The sequence below is a fragment of the Littorina saxatilis genome, linkage group LG5 (genome assembly GCF_037325665.1).
Source record: "Littorina saxatilis isolate snail1 linkage group LG5, US_GU_Lsax_2.0, whole genome shotgun sequence".
NCBI lineage: Eukaryota > Metazoa > Mollusca > Gastropoda > Littorinimorpha > Littorinidae > Littorina > Littorina saxatilis.
In genome coordinates, this window is record NC_090249.1 from 55,999,530 (window position 1) to 56,013,166 (window position 13,637).

General features: G+C 41.6%; 1 protein-coding gene across 2 annotated transcripts in view; it reads left to right on the top strand.

The window, feature by feature from the left end:
- The window catches only part of LOC138967478 (uncharacterized), a 68,513-nt gene that overhangs the window by 16,467 nt on the left and 38,409 nt on the right, over nucleotides 1-13,637 (top strand). Inside the window, exon 2 of one of the 2 annotated variants that reach the window (XM_070340037.1) lies at nucleotides 3,924-4,000. The exons of the other annotated variant lie outside the window; for it this stretch is intronic. The gene's annotated coding sequence lies outside the window, so the exon portion shown is untranslated. The remainder of the gene's footprint in view (nucleotides 1-3,923; nucleotides 4,001-13,637) is intronic. 2 annotated transcript variants of the gene reach the window in all.

Consider the following 13,637-nt stretch of genomic DNA (forward strand, 5'->3'; position numbering starts at 1 on the left):
CATGATCAAATACACGCGAGTTTCGTCTTCTGAAAAGAACTCATGCGCAATACTGTTGTAATTGAATGTTTGCCCATGCAGACCCCCCCCCCCCCCCACCGTAACTCCAAAAGGTACAAGTACAGTGTTTACTTTAAAATCAGGTAGGAGTACGTCTGGTAATTCTCTCCAACTTGGTGGACTTTTGTAGAGCGTTCAGTAAGGGTTACAGAAAGGTGTAGGTTTAGCGGTGTAGGTTACATTTTCACGTGCACAATGACAAAACGATGGGGCGGCCACACGTCAGTATCAACTTTTGAAGACTGCAGCTCGACTGTCACAGTTATGGTAGTTGTCTCGTTTCTATTACTTTGAAATACAACCGACTATGTGAGAAATGAGAACCTCACTTTGTGAAGTGCCCTTTTAAAACTTGCGCAACTGCCATAAGAATAATGTTCGGCAGTGGGTCCTATTAAAAAGAAGCCAACCTCCTCAGAATATTGTATTTCTGTTATATTCTTGTCGAAAAAGTGATGTTGTTGGAATTTGTCATGCTGTTCTGTTCTCGTATATATAATAAAAAAAAATAAAAAAAATAAGTGTTTTCAAAAGTTGTGTGAGGTAAGGTGCAAAACAACATCTTTGAAACGTTCATTTAACTTCTGAATTTGCATTATGGGAATTTGCATTATGAGAATTTGCATTATGGGAATTGCATTTAATGATCAAACAAGAAGGAAGTAGTCTACTTGAAGACGATGCCAGACCAGGAACCTCCGATAAATAATGACTGTTGAATGCTGCGATATTGCGGTATAGCATTGTCTCAAAACGAAAGTGATAAGAGTTGTCCGTCCCTGCCATAGCCCGCGGCGCTGTCGGCGGGTAGTTCCGGTTGTTTTGTTTACGTCCAAAATGGCTGAACGAGAGAAGAAGATAAGTGGTGGAGGGAAACGTTACTGTGTCTGCTGTTCAAACTACGCGGGTAAAGAAGGGCGGATTGTCATGCGGTTCCAATTTGCAAACACATGCCGGAACTACCTGCCGTTCCAGGGGCGCAACTCTGTCCGACTATCGCGTTAGTTACGAGACAGTGCTTACAATCATTTGGTTGCATTAGGAGGCCGACGTCTTACCACCCCGCCACTGCGCCCGTCTGCATTTTGAATCAATTAAGAACAGGCATCAGAGACATTTCTTGACACCTTTCATCGCCTTGGAATGTTGCCTAATCTAGTTTCAACGGCCCAAACACGTCCACTGGGTGCTGAAAAGAATGTTATCACCTCAGTTTGTAAAGAGCGAGCACAGTCTGATGCCCACGTCTTGCCATTGCAGTACGTCCGTACAAACTTTACCAAACCTCGCGAGATAACGGGAGAGTTGATGTATTGATAATTATGTTCTTCTTCTGCGTTCGTGGGCTGAAACGTGTATGACCGTTTTTACCCCGCCATTAAAGCAGCCATACGCCGCTTTCGGAGGAAGCATTCTGGGTATTTTCGTGTTTCTATAACCCACCGAACTCTGACATGGATTACAGGATCTTTTCCGTGCGCACTTGGTCTTGTGCTTGCGTGTACACACGAAGGGGGATAAGCCACTAGCATGTCTGCACATAAGTTGACCTGGGAGATCGAAAAATCTCCACACTTAACCCATCAGGCCGCGGCCGGGATTCGAACCCTCGACCTTCCGATTAAGAGGCCGACGTCTTACCACCCCGCCACAGCGCCCGTCTTGTTGATGTGTTGAATCTAGCGATCTTGGCACTCCAGACGAAACGAGGTTTCGTGCGTAAGGAATTAGATTCGGTGATCCCTGGCATACCTGCGTCGTGGTGGTTGAGGTGAGTTTGTTGGAGTTGGACGATGTTGATTGCTGTGTTTCAAATCACACTTGAAGTCAAACCTCAAGGGTCGACGTCAACTTGAATACGTTTAGTGTGGTCGTCTTCGTCGTCGCAGAGAGTCCCAATCTTACTACCAAAGATGTCAAGAATAATGTCCCAAAGGAAGCTGTTGCAAGGTATAGTACCAACTAACTTTACAGACAGAGAGGACAGTCCAGTGTCTTGAAACAAAGACAACATTGTAGCGAAAAGCGATGAGTTTGACATTGAAATGCAGTGGACTTTATATTCTTGCTCAAGAGGCATAACTACATGGCAGATTGATGACGGAGAGAGTTGAATTTGGGGCACTGGTTTTGAACATTACTGTAACCTCTGGCTGACTCTTTGTTAGTGAACAGTTTTGCACAATCAGGACGGTCGAGGTCGGAAGTCGAGGTTCGCGATGCTGTCATGATTTAAAAGAAGCTGTTGGAGTCATCACTAAAGACGAAGAAACGGAAGCAAGCTGCGAAGAACCTAATTTTCTTTCACTTGTTGTTGTCCGGGATCACAGAACAGAAGACATGCCGCTTTACAACAGATAGCCGTTCGCCGAGAAATACCCATCAGCTTTTGGTTTCCTAGTTAGATATATCTGCTGACAATGTCCTTTGCTGATAGCAGTTCGCCGAGAAATACCCATCAGCCATTGGTTTCTATTTAGATATATCTGCCGACAATGTCCTTTGCTGATAGCAGTTCGCCGAGAAATACCCATCAGCCATTGGTTTCCTAGTTAGATATATCTGCTGACAATGTCCTTTGCTGATAGCAGTTCGCCGAGAAATACCCATCAGCCATTGGTTTCTATTTAGATATATCTGCCGACAATGTCCTTTGCTGATAGCAGTTCGCCGAGAAATACCCATCAGCCATTGGTTTCTATTTAGATATATCTGCCGACAATGTCCTTTGCTGATAGCAGTTCGCCGAGAAATACCCATCAGCCATTGGTTTCTATTTAGATATATCTGCCGACAATGTCCCTTGCTTGGTTAACCCGCGCTCCACCCCGAGACTCCAACAAATTACTTTAAACACACACCATTCATTATGTTTGAAAGGAAATAAACATTGCCAACGTTGCTTTTTTGTAGACTATAATATTGATTAAAAAATCGACAGAAATTTACATGACGCTGTTTCGTCTTGACCTGTTAAAGACAAAAGATGCCACAGGATGTGCAGCTATTTCTGTTGTTGTTGTTGTTTGTTGTTTGTTGTTTGTTGTTGTTGTTGTTGTTGTTGTTGGAAACGCATACCATTTATGTCATGAGGGGCGTCGTTTGGCGTCATGACTACAGACAGTATTATGTGTTGTGCATACCGGATGTTATGACATTTTGCAAGTTATCTAGAGCTAATGAAATTGTTTATGAGTTTTCTTGTATCGCTATATTTGGCAAAACCTCGACCCTTCTCTTCAAATCGCTGAAAACGTTGCCATAGTTTCGGGGGCTCTGCTATGCGTTTTTGAAGGTAGAGGTGAAGGTGGCGCCAGGTATTCTTGCCTTTAAACGTTGGAAATTGCCGAAAACATGTCCTAACAGTTCGGCAAATTTGTCGAAGAAAATAAATTGCAGCCAAAGCCCTGTTTCATTTTGACTTTCAATACCACGTACAATCCTACAGGACTTTGCAAATAAAAAACACAAACATGTAGAATAATAATGCTACAGGACTTTGCAAATAGAAATCACATACATGTAGAATAATAATGCTACAGGACTTTGCAGATAAAAAAAACTACATGTAGTCTTCGCCTTACCAATTAAACTATAAAAAAGAAAGATTTAGGAGCTCGGGAAAATGCTTTATATGTAAGTAGGCATGTCACTTTAATCTCCGATGCAGAAAGTTCATCTTGGGTGTCAGAAACCGGTGTGTTCTTCAGTGTAGACTTTTCCGGCTTTTGAATTTATATGTTGAACATGCAATGTTTACGCAGCCATTACTGAAAAAAATAGCATAGGAATAGGATGTTCTTTTTACCGTATAGTTAGCTGTGATAATAATTAATTATGGCTGGTTTTATATTAAATCGCAGTTAGAGCCCTTGCAAATGTGAAGTTACTGGGATACATCCCATTACACTGCATGGAACCTAACATCACGCTGTTTACGGTGAATATATAAAGATTTTTATTATTTTTTAATTAAGATGGCTTCGTTGCAAAAGTGCGTGTCAATTTGAAGGAGCGGCTATAAATGTAAAGCTTCTGATTCCAGATTGTGCAATGCTTCGTGTTTCATGACGTTATAATGAACCATGTAAAGGTGGTAGCGATTATGTAACACCACCACGCACGAATCTGTTGAGGCTTTGATGTTATAAGAGCACCCTTCAACTTAAACACATACTAACAATTAGCAGTATGACTGCTTTCTTTACAGAGTGAATTGTTGTTGTTGTTGCTGAATTAATTTTATAGCTGACACGTATTTTAACGTGTTGTGATTTTGTGAAAGGATGCTTTTGTCTTGTGAAACCTGGCCAGCTCTGTGGTTATCAAGATACGAGTACGTATGTACCATGTACAAGTAAGACTTATTTTTGCTTGCACGAGTACGCATGTACCGTTAAGACTTCTTGTTGCGTACACGCGTACGTATGTACCGTCAAGAATTCTTTTTGCTTAAACGATTACGTATAAGGACTTTTTTTTTTGCTTACACGAATTGTTATCCACCATTATGGCTTCGTTTTGCTTACACGAGTACTTATGTACCGTTTAGACTTCTTTTGGCAAACAACGTTTTGAAAATGAAGGGTTTTGTTCAATGACACTGCGGGATTCGCACTCAACACCGGACTGGACATCTAGACGCATGGCCGGGAACGCAGAAGAAGAAGAAGAAGTTCAATGACGCCCCACTATAGCTTAGTTAAAGCGCGCATGGAGACTTGGTGGTGGGAGAAGGAAGGATGTTTTACCCTCTCCTTCCCATGCCCCCCCCCCCCTCCCCGAGAAAAAAAAGTCAAGGTTACTTCTTTCTTTCTTTATTTGGTGTTTAACGTCGTTTTCAACCACGAAGGTTATATCGCGACGGGGAAAGGGGGGAGATGGGATAGAGCCACTTGTCAATTGTTTCTTGTTCACAAAAGCACTAATCAAAAATTTGCTCCAGGGGCTTGCAACGTAGTACAATATATGACCTTACTGGGAGAATGCAAGTTTCCAGTACAAAGGACTTAACATTTCTTACATACTGCTTGACTAAAATCTTTACAAACATTGACTATATTCTATACAAGAAACACTTAACAAGGGTAAAAGGAGAAACAGAATCCGTTAGTCGCCTCTTACGACATGCTGGGGAGCATCGGGTAAATTCTTCCCCCTAACCCGCGGGGGGTAGGTTACTTCTTGCAACGCCTCACTGCCTATTGAGGGCAGCAGGGAAAAAACCTGGCAAAGATGTATTGGACCTCGTAAAATGAAACAAATAAATTCTCTCCAGGATGAGGATGTTAACGATATTGAGAGCCTGGGTGTCACGTAGAAAGGAGAGACGTGTTTTGCACTTCCACCACACTGAATAATTCAGCTGACAAAAAACACACAAATAAAACCCTAGGCACACGTACGCAGAGACGGACTGACACACGCACGCACGCACACAAATACACGCACGCACACGCGCACACGCACGCGCGCACGCACACACACACACACACACACACGGTACACTTTCACGCTTTGTTGTTGATGTCTTGTATAACTCTGTAGCTGTGCACAGCTTCTTTACGATTTATAGCAAGTTTTGTGCATGCATTTTCCGGTTTTAGTCCCCTGTTGGTTTTGTTTGTTCATGTTGTCGTGATAGTGTTCACTGAACTGCAGGTATGAGCATGTTGGGATGGGATGACCTGTTGCACGTCGTCCCTCCTTCTGTCCTGTCTCCTCCTCCCTCTCCTCTTTATCTCTCCCTTCCCTCCCTCCATCTTCTCTCTATCCCTCCCTCCCCCCCTCCCTGTCTCTCTCTCCTACCTTCCTGTCTGTCCCCCTCCCTTCCTCTAGCAAAAGGAGATATACATTTTGCTGCAGTTGTTAATGTTGTTGTTGCTCCTGATGTTGCTGTTGCTGCTGCTTCTGTTGTTGCTGTTGCTGCTGCTTCTGTTGTTGTTGTTATTGTTGTTGTTGTTTTGTTGCTGTTGTTGTTGTTTGGTTGCTGTTGTTGTTGTTATTGCTGCTGCTGCTGTTGTTGTTGTTATTGCTGCTGCTCCTGTTGTTGTTTCGTTGTTATTGCTGCTGCTGCTGTTGTTGTTGTTGTTATTGCTGCTGCTGCTGTTGTTGTTATTGCTGCTGCTGCTGCTGCTGCTGTTGTTGTTATTGCTACTGCTGCTGCTGTTGTTGTTTGTTACTGCTACTGCTGCTGCTGTTGTTATTGCTACTGCTGCTGTTGTTGTTGTTCTTGTTACTGCTGCTGCAGCTGCTGTTGTTGTTATTGCTACTGCTGTTGTTGTTGTTGTTGTTGTTATTGCTGCTGCTGCTGCTGTTGTTGTTATTGCTACTGCTGCTGCTGTTGTTGTTTACTACTGCTACTGCTGCTGCTGTTGTTGTTGTTATTGCTACTGCTGTTGTTGTTTGTTATTGCTACTGCTACTGCTGCTGTTGTTGTTATTGCTACTGCTGCTGCTGTTGTTGTTTGTTACTGCTACTGCTGCTGCTGTTGTCGATGTTGGTGTTGGTATTGTTAGTGTTGGTATTGGTAGTTGTTGTTACTATTGTTGTGGTTGTTTTCTCCGTCCATCTTCCGTCGTTTTCTATTCCATGAACTCATAAAACAGCAAAAGCTTGTGAAGTTCGGACAATTTTGACATCAGACCTATCACCTCTTGTTTGATTTAACCTGTTCGCTGCCAGAAAATATGTGTATACAAAGCTTTACCTGTATTTACCTTAACTGATAACAAGTTACACTGTACCCTCAGTTGATGTATCAATGAATACACCAAACACGCACACATTGTTTGTTTGATGTTGCTGTATTTCTTTGTTGTTTATTGAACCGTTTGTTGCCCGTCAGCAGACGTCCTTCAGGCAGCAAAAGAGTTAATCTTACTTTATTGGGTTTTCTTTTCTTTTCTTTTCTGTTATTTTATTTTATTTTATTATATTCTATTTTGTTTCATTTTAGGTTGGTTGGTTTAACTGCGACAACAAGCACGCTTGTAACCGGGTACGCCAATGTGAGTAACTGATGCCAGCCAGTAATCTTAAAGTGCGTGCAGGTATCCGTTTCAGAACTCGACCTCCTTCTATTTCATTTGTCCTCATTTCAAAACAAAAGAATTGTCACTAAGTAGGTCATTTTCAAGGTCAAAACACTCAAATTTAAAAGCGCATTGTGATCATTTGCCAGAAAGAGGACGGGGTATGGAAAGTCTGCTTCTCAACATGAGTGCTCCCCCGAAATCGGCGTATGCTGCCTGAATGGCGGGGTTAAAACGGTCATACACATAAAGCGTCAAACTCATGTATCCGCACCGAATATGCATACCAGCGCTTATTGGTCTAAAACATATATGTAAATATTGTGCAGCAAATTGAAGCTACCCACGGGAAAATAATCATCGAATATCCTGTTATTAACCAATGAGCGCTGGTATGCATATTCGGTGCGGATGCATGACTCGAGTTTGACGCCAAGTGGAAGTTAGCGGCTTTTCTCTGCCAGTCCAGGTCACAAGTGCGCGCTTGTTTTCATCGTTGGGCGAGTTCATTTCAACTTTTACTCATTTTAGTCGGGAATAGGGGAAGGGGGAAGAGGGCCCTATAATAGACGCTGCTTGATTATGCGTCACCAACACAAACATTCTTTTATCAATAAGATCTAAACTAATTTAACTTATTAAGAACAAAACTAAACATTCCCCAGTCAGGAATATTCAAACAAATGCATAGTCTGTGTGTTTCATCCAAATCGAACACGCAGACGTAACCAATAGACACAAGCTGACACCCCTCCCTTTGAATGACGAAACCCTGAAACCTACGTCATACCTATGATGACAGCCAACGACGCAATACAGGCGCTAGAAATAATAATTCTATTGACACAGTCACACGTACACTGTCAATACAGATTTCTCTCACTCACCACATGAAGATTCTTTAATATGATGAAGGCCGCGCGATTATGCTCACACACTATGCTGGGCTGGCACATAGTTGTAGATCTATCCTTATCAAAGACACAGTCCACCTTTTCTCTTCTCACGGGTTTTGCTAAAAAGCAAAAACAAAAGGGGTTTTAAACGTAGGTTCACAACTCCAGTTTGTCATAGAACACGAACCTGTGCACAATATCACGGTAGTGATGAGTTTAGACACACAGAATCGTCACGGTAACTCACTTGCCCTTTTGAGTTCAGGAACTCGAACGGGCGCACAAAATATTAAGGTAGTGAACGATTTAGACACTCGCCACAAATAACAAATTAGTGTACGATCTACACACTTGCCCTCCTGGGCTGAGGGAATCTTATCCTTTGCAGGAGAATGCACAGATAACTATATTCACGAGAAATCTCCATGAGTCAAGTGGCCATGAGCATTAGAGTTCAATGCTAGTTGTTACATAGTTGCTACATAATTATGTTCCGCCTAGGAAGTGGACGTACTTAGGGCAAAACGTAGGAATCCTGTTTCCTGCATGAGTCTCTCTCTCTCTCTGTCTCTCTCTCTCTCTCTCTCTCTCTCTCTCTCTCTCTCTCTCTCTGTCTCTGACGCAAACGAACGCACCCACACACACACACACACACACACACACACACACACACACACACACACACACACACACACACACACACACACACATGTATACGTACGTATGCACGGGTATGCACGCGTAAGAGTAATTTTCATACCTGCACATATATGCGCACATACATACATACACACACACACACACACACACACACACACACAAGCACGCACGCACGCACGCACGCGCACACACAGAGAGATAGAGAGAGAGAGAGAGACAGAGAGAGAGACAGAGAGAGAGAGAGAGAGAGAGAGAGAGAGAGAGAGAGAGAGAGAGAGAGAGAGAGAGAGAGAGAGAGAGAGAGAGAGAGAGAGAGAGAGAGAGATGAATGTTTGCGTTTTAAGGTCTGTATGCTCCCCCTCCCCCCCCCCCCCCCCCCACACAGACACACGCTTGCTTTTTCATGCGAATACGTCAGCGTTTGTTTGGCACGGTCATTCATGCGGGTTTATTTTAAATACCTTTTGCCGAAAGTCTTCTGTGTGTTGCATTCTATTAAAATCCTTTCAGTTACTGCTTTTGGCGACACTCTTTGATATGCCTTTTCACACTCTCACCGTAAACCATGCATTAAAAAATGTCTGGTCTCCAACCACCACATGCTATTGAGTGCAAATATTAAATACCAGCCGTCCCCTCCACACACCCCCCCCCCCCCCCTTTCCGAGCCATTCCTACATTTCTGGGAATTATAACGATCAGTTAGCGGAAGTAGCGTCAAATCAAGTTGTAGAACAGATTTAAAATTGCTTCTTCTGCCGTGATCGGTTCAAGCATTGAAGCTTTATAAAGTAGCAATGACACAGCTCATTTTTTTCATGACGCTTTCAGTCTCGCAAGGATATGGTGTTGATCGCTAAAAGATATCTTCCATCCAGGGTAAACCGTCGTGTAGATAAGCAGGGGATCCACCCAGGCTTTTACACGCGATAAGAATAACGTTCCCTGTCAACATCTAACCAACATCTTCAGCCTGGCTGTTTTCTGTGCAGGGCAGGGGCGGATCCAGGGGGGGGGGGGGGTTTCCGGGGTTTCCAAAAAATCCAAATTTGTCTTCTTAAATTTACTTTATTGATTGTGCATTGGGGGAAGTTTCGTGGCTCAGATTGCCCAATTTTCCATGTTTTTATCAACATTTTCCGGGGGAAGGCATGCCCCCCGGCGCCCCTAGGAGGTTCGAACGCTTCGCGCCCTCAACTATACGCTTCGCGTCGTCGAATTGTCCCTAAAAGAAATTTGGAAACCTTAAAAATGATGTGATCCGCCCCTGCAGAGGGAGAACTTTGTGCTATCAAACTAACTTAGCACATGTAAGACAGGTGCCAGTTAAATAACATATTTAATAACATAAATAATGCCAGTTAAATAACATATTTAATAACATAAATAATTCCCTTGATCGTGCGCACCGCTGGGTTGCGACGTGTGACAATAATCTATATTTTCAAATGAGTATTGTTACAACATAATTTCCATATGGATTAATAAATTTGAGTTGAGTTGAGTTGAGTTGAGTTGAGTTACGACATTAATTACAATTTTTAAAAAAAATCCTGAATGGCGGGGTAAAAATGGTCATACACGTAAAAATCCACTCGTGCCGAAAACACGAGTGAACGTGGGAGTCTAAGCCCATGAACGAAGAAAAAGAAGAAAAAATAAATAAAAAATGTCCAATCTGCACAGGAAGCAGCCACTCTGTTTATTTTTGGTATGTGTCCAAGAGAAAGTTGCTGTTATCCTGGGGGAATTCATGAACTACCTACAGTTAGTGTCCTGTAAAGTGCTGTCTAGTCTGTGAGGTAACTACTGCCCGGTAACTTTTCACGTTACTGAGCAGATCCGGCTGTAGTGGTGTGCATGGTGGTTTTTGTGGAAAGCCAGAAAGGTACAGGACCTAACATCGACTTTGGCGAGCCAAGTTTTCTTTATTTATTTGGTGTTTAACGTCGTTTTCAACCGTTCAAGGTTATATCGCGACGGACAAGCCAAGTTCATCTTCACGGATCCCTGTATGTGTTGTGAGTAGTCTTTTATAGACAGCTCTAGATAAAAAAAAAGGGCAAAAAACGTATCCCGTTTGCAGGGGTTGAAAACCAAGCACTCCTTGTCGTTTGACACGCTTAAAACGCTTAAAATTAGATCGTTTAAAATCTTCAGCGAAGACAGCGAAGTCATGAACAATTAGTTTAAGCATTTGATATTCACTTTTGCTGTATAAGCCTACAATCGTTTCACACAAAATCAAAATATAGAACGAGAACAAGCAAAATACTTATGAACACATTCTAAAAATAATAAGCAATACACATTTACAATTACAGCATGGCGAACAAGTGATAACATCATCACTTAACTTTTATAATATGTCATTGTTATTTTTACATAATAATTTGCTCAAATGATGACCTGCCTTAAGTGTAACTCGTAATTCCTGAAATGTGATCTGTGACCGGTGTTTTTTTCTCTTTCGAAAAATCAGTATATTTGAAACTTTGATATCAGCGACATAAATGTTTGTTCTGAGATCTCACTTATTTGTAAACATATGACAACGCTTCTGTACCCAGTGGAAGCAAAACTCGATTCTACGTGTTTGTAAACCAAGTTCAGAAAATGTAACGAAGAACCGAGGTGAGTTACAAACAGAGATCGAATTTCAAATTATTTCTCTGTTTTGAAAGGATTCGCACTTTGTTCTTGTCCAAAATCGGGAGCAGTATACAGCCACGTGATTGTGTTATATTAGTCACAAGAAAAAGAAAATTAATTCACCAACCCACGTCAGTGCTTTTAGAAGATTGTTGTTTTCATTGTGAAACATTTCGAACGGTATGAATCAGCATTTAATTGCAACAAAGACCCGGGATACATTGTAAGCCCTACGTTGTGGGTTTTCCCTTCTTTTTTTCTTGTTTCCCTTCCTACCTTCCTTCCTTCTTTGTTATTGTCCTTTTCAACGGGAACGCACTTAAAACAACCCGCGGGTTAGGGGGAAGAATTTACCCGATGCTCCCCAGCATGTCGTAAGAGGCGACTAGCGGATTCTGTTTCTCCTTTTACCCTTGTTAAGTGTTTCTTGTATAGAATATAGTCAATTTTTGTAAAGATTTTAGTCAAGCAGTATGTAAGAAATGTTAAGTCCTTTGTACTGGAAACTTGTATTCTCCCAGTAAGGTAATATATTGTACTACGTTGCAAGCCCCTGTAGCAAATTTTTGATTAGTGCTTTTGTGAACAAGAAACAATTGACAAGTGGCTCTATCCCATCTCCCCCCTTTCCCCGTCGCGATATAACCTTCGTGGTTGAAAACGACGTTAAACCCCAAATAAAGAAAGAAACGCACTTAAATTAGGTATTTTCACTTCAACATAATATGTCTGCTGCATAAACACCAGTACGTGAACCTTATAATTATATTCTTTTGGTCTTATGATAATATTCTTTTGGTCTTATAATTATATTCTTTTGGTCTTATGATAATATTCTTTTGGTCTTATGATAATATTCTTTTGGCCTTATGATAATATTCTTTTGGTCTTATGATAATATTCTTTTGGTCTTATGATAATATTCTTTTGGTCTTATGATAATATTCTTTTGGTCTTATGATAATATTCTTTTGGTCTTATGATAATATTCTTTTGGTCTTATAATTATACACTCTGGGTCTTTCTTTGTTGAGCAATAGCAGGGAACTCGTCGACTCCGGTTCATGAATTCTCATGGACATTTCCCGGTCTATTCTGTCGCGTGAACTTTGCCTTTTCCCATGATCAGTTCACAAATGTGAACAACCCGCCTAACCCCCTACCGTGGTGCAAATCAACAACTTTCTTTTTTTGTTCAGTTGCAGATAATACACTTGTGCCTATAGATCTTGAATCTGGATTGGCTTTGAGCGCTTTTAGCGCGGCTTGTGTTTATACTCAGGCAAGCATGAACGAACGAAAGAGCGGTACATGATAAAAAGGCTATTAAAAGCTTTTAAGAGCTCCACATTAAACTGTTTTTTTGTGTAAGCTTTATTGACAATAGCCGGGTGTAAGAGAGTGTGGGAAAAAAGATTGGCAGCTTAAAAGAAAAGGCTGAAGGATATTTTTTCCTTTCACGTCGAAATCGAATCCTGTGGGTTTAATTTTTAATTTTGATTTAATTTTAACTTTGTTTAACGCTGAGACTTGTTCATTAAAAACTGAAGAAATGTATGTGTGTCTGAATGCATATGTACGCGAACGCTTGCTTGTCTGTCCCTCGGTCGGTGCCTTTGTCTATATGCCTTCATGCCTCAATTCTCCCTTTTTTGTCTTCTTACCCGAGTGTTTGCCTGTCTGTCTGTCCGTCTGTGGGTCTGTCAGTCTCTCAGTCTGTCTGTCTGCCTGTGAGTCTGTCAGTCTAGTCTGTCTGTCTGTCAGTCTGTTCTTTATCTACTGGCTTTTACATTGAAGCAGTGCTAGTCCATGAGCTGAGTCCAGAAGTGTTTCCCCCCCAACCCTGTTAAATATTTCATAGTGATTTTGTGGACCCTTACCTTAGGGTGTATAGAACAAGAAAATCGACGTTACACAGAGATATGGTGCGGACTAATGTGTTTTCTACCTTAGTTTTGAAAGGTAACCCTATCGTGTTCTGTACAAGCTTTTGGTCGGTCCGTAAACTTTAATGCACTTTGGTGATCAACTGTGGCGTTATTTCTTCAGCTAAAATATCGTTTTTTTGTGCGTATGTTGACAACAATGATCTCTGCACGATATACAACAATCAGAACGACAATAACCGCAAAACACTGACCACAGTGAAGCCACGCGTGCACCCACCATATCTCGAACGGTGCGAACTGTCGATTTTCTAAAATATCTTCAATAAAGTTTTTCTCTGCAAAATTGTGCAGCATATTGGAAATAAAGTACAATGCAGTTCAAAAGTAGACTTTATAGCCGTTCTTTTGAGCTATCCCACGTTACCACAAGATTATTCTGACGTACA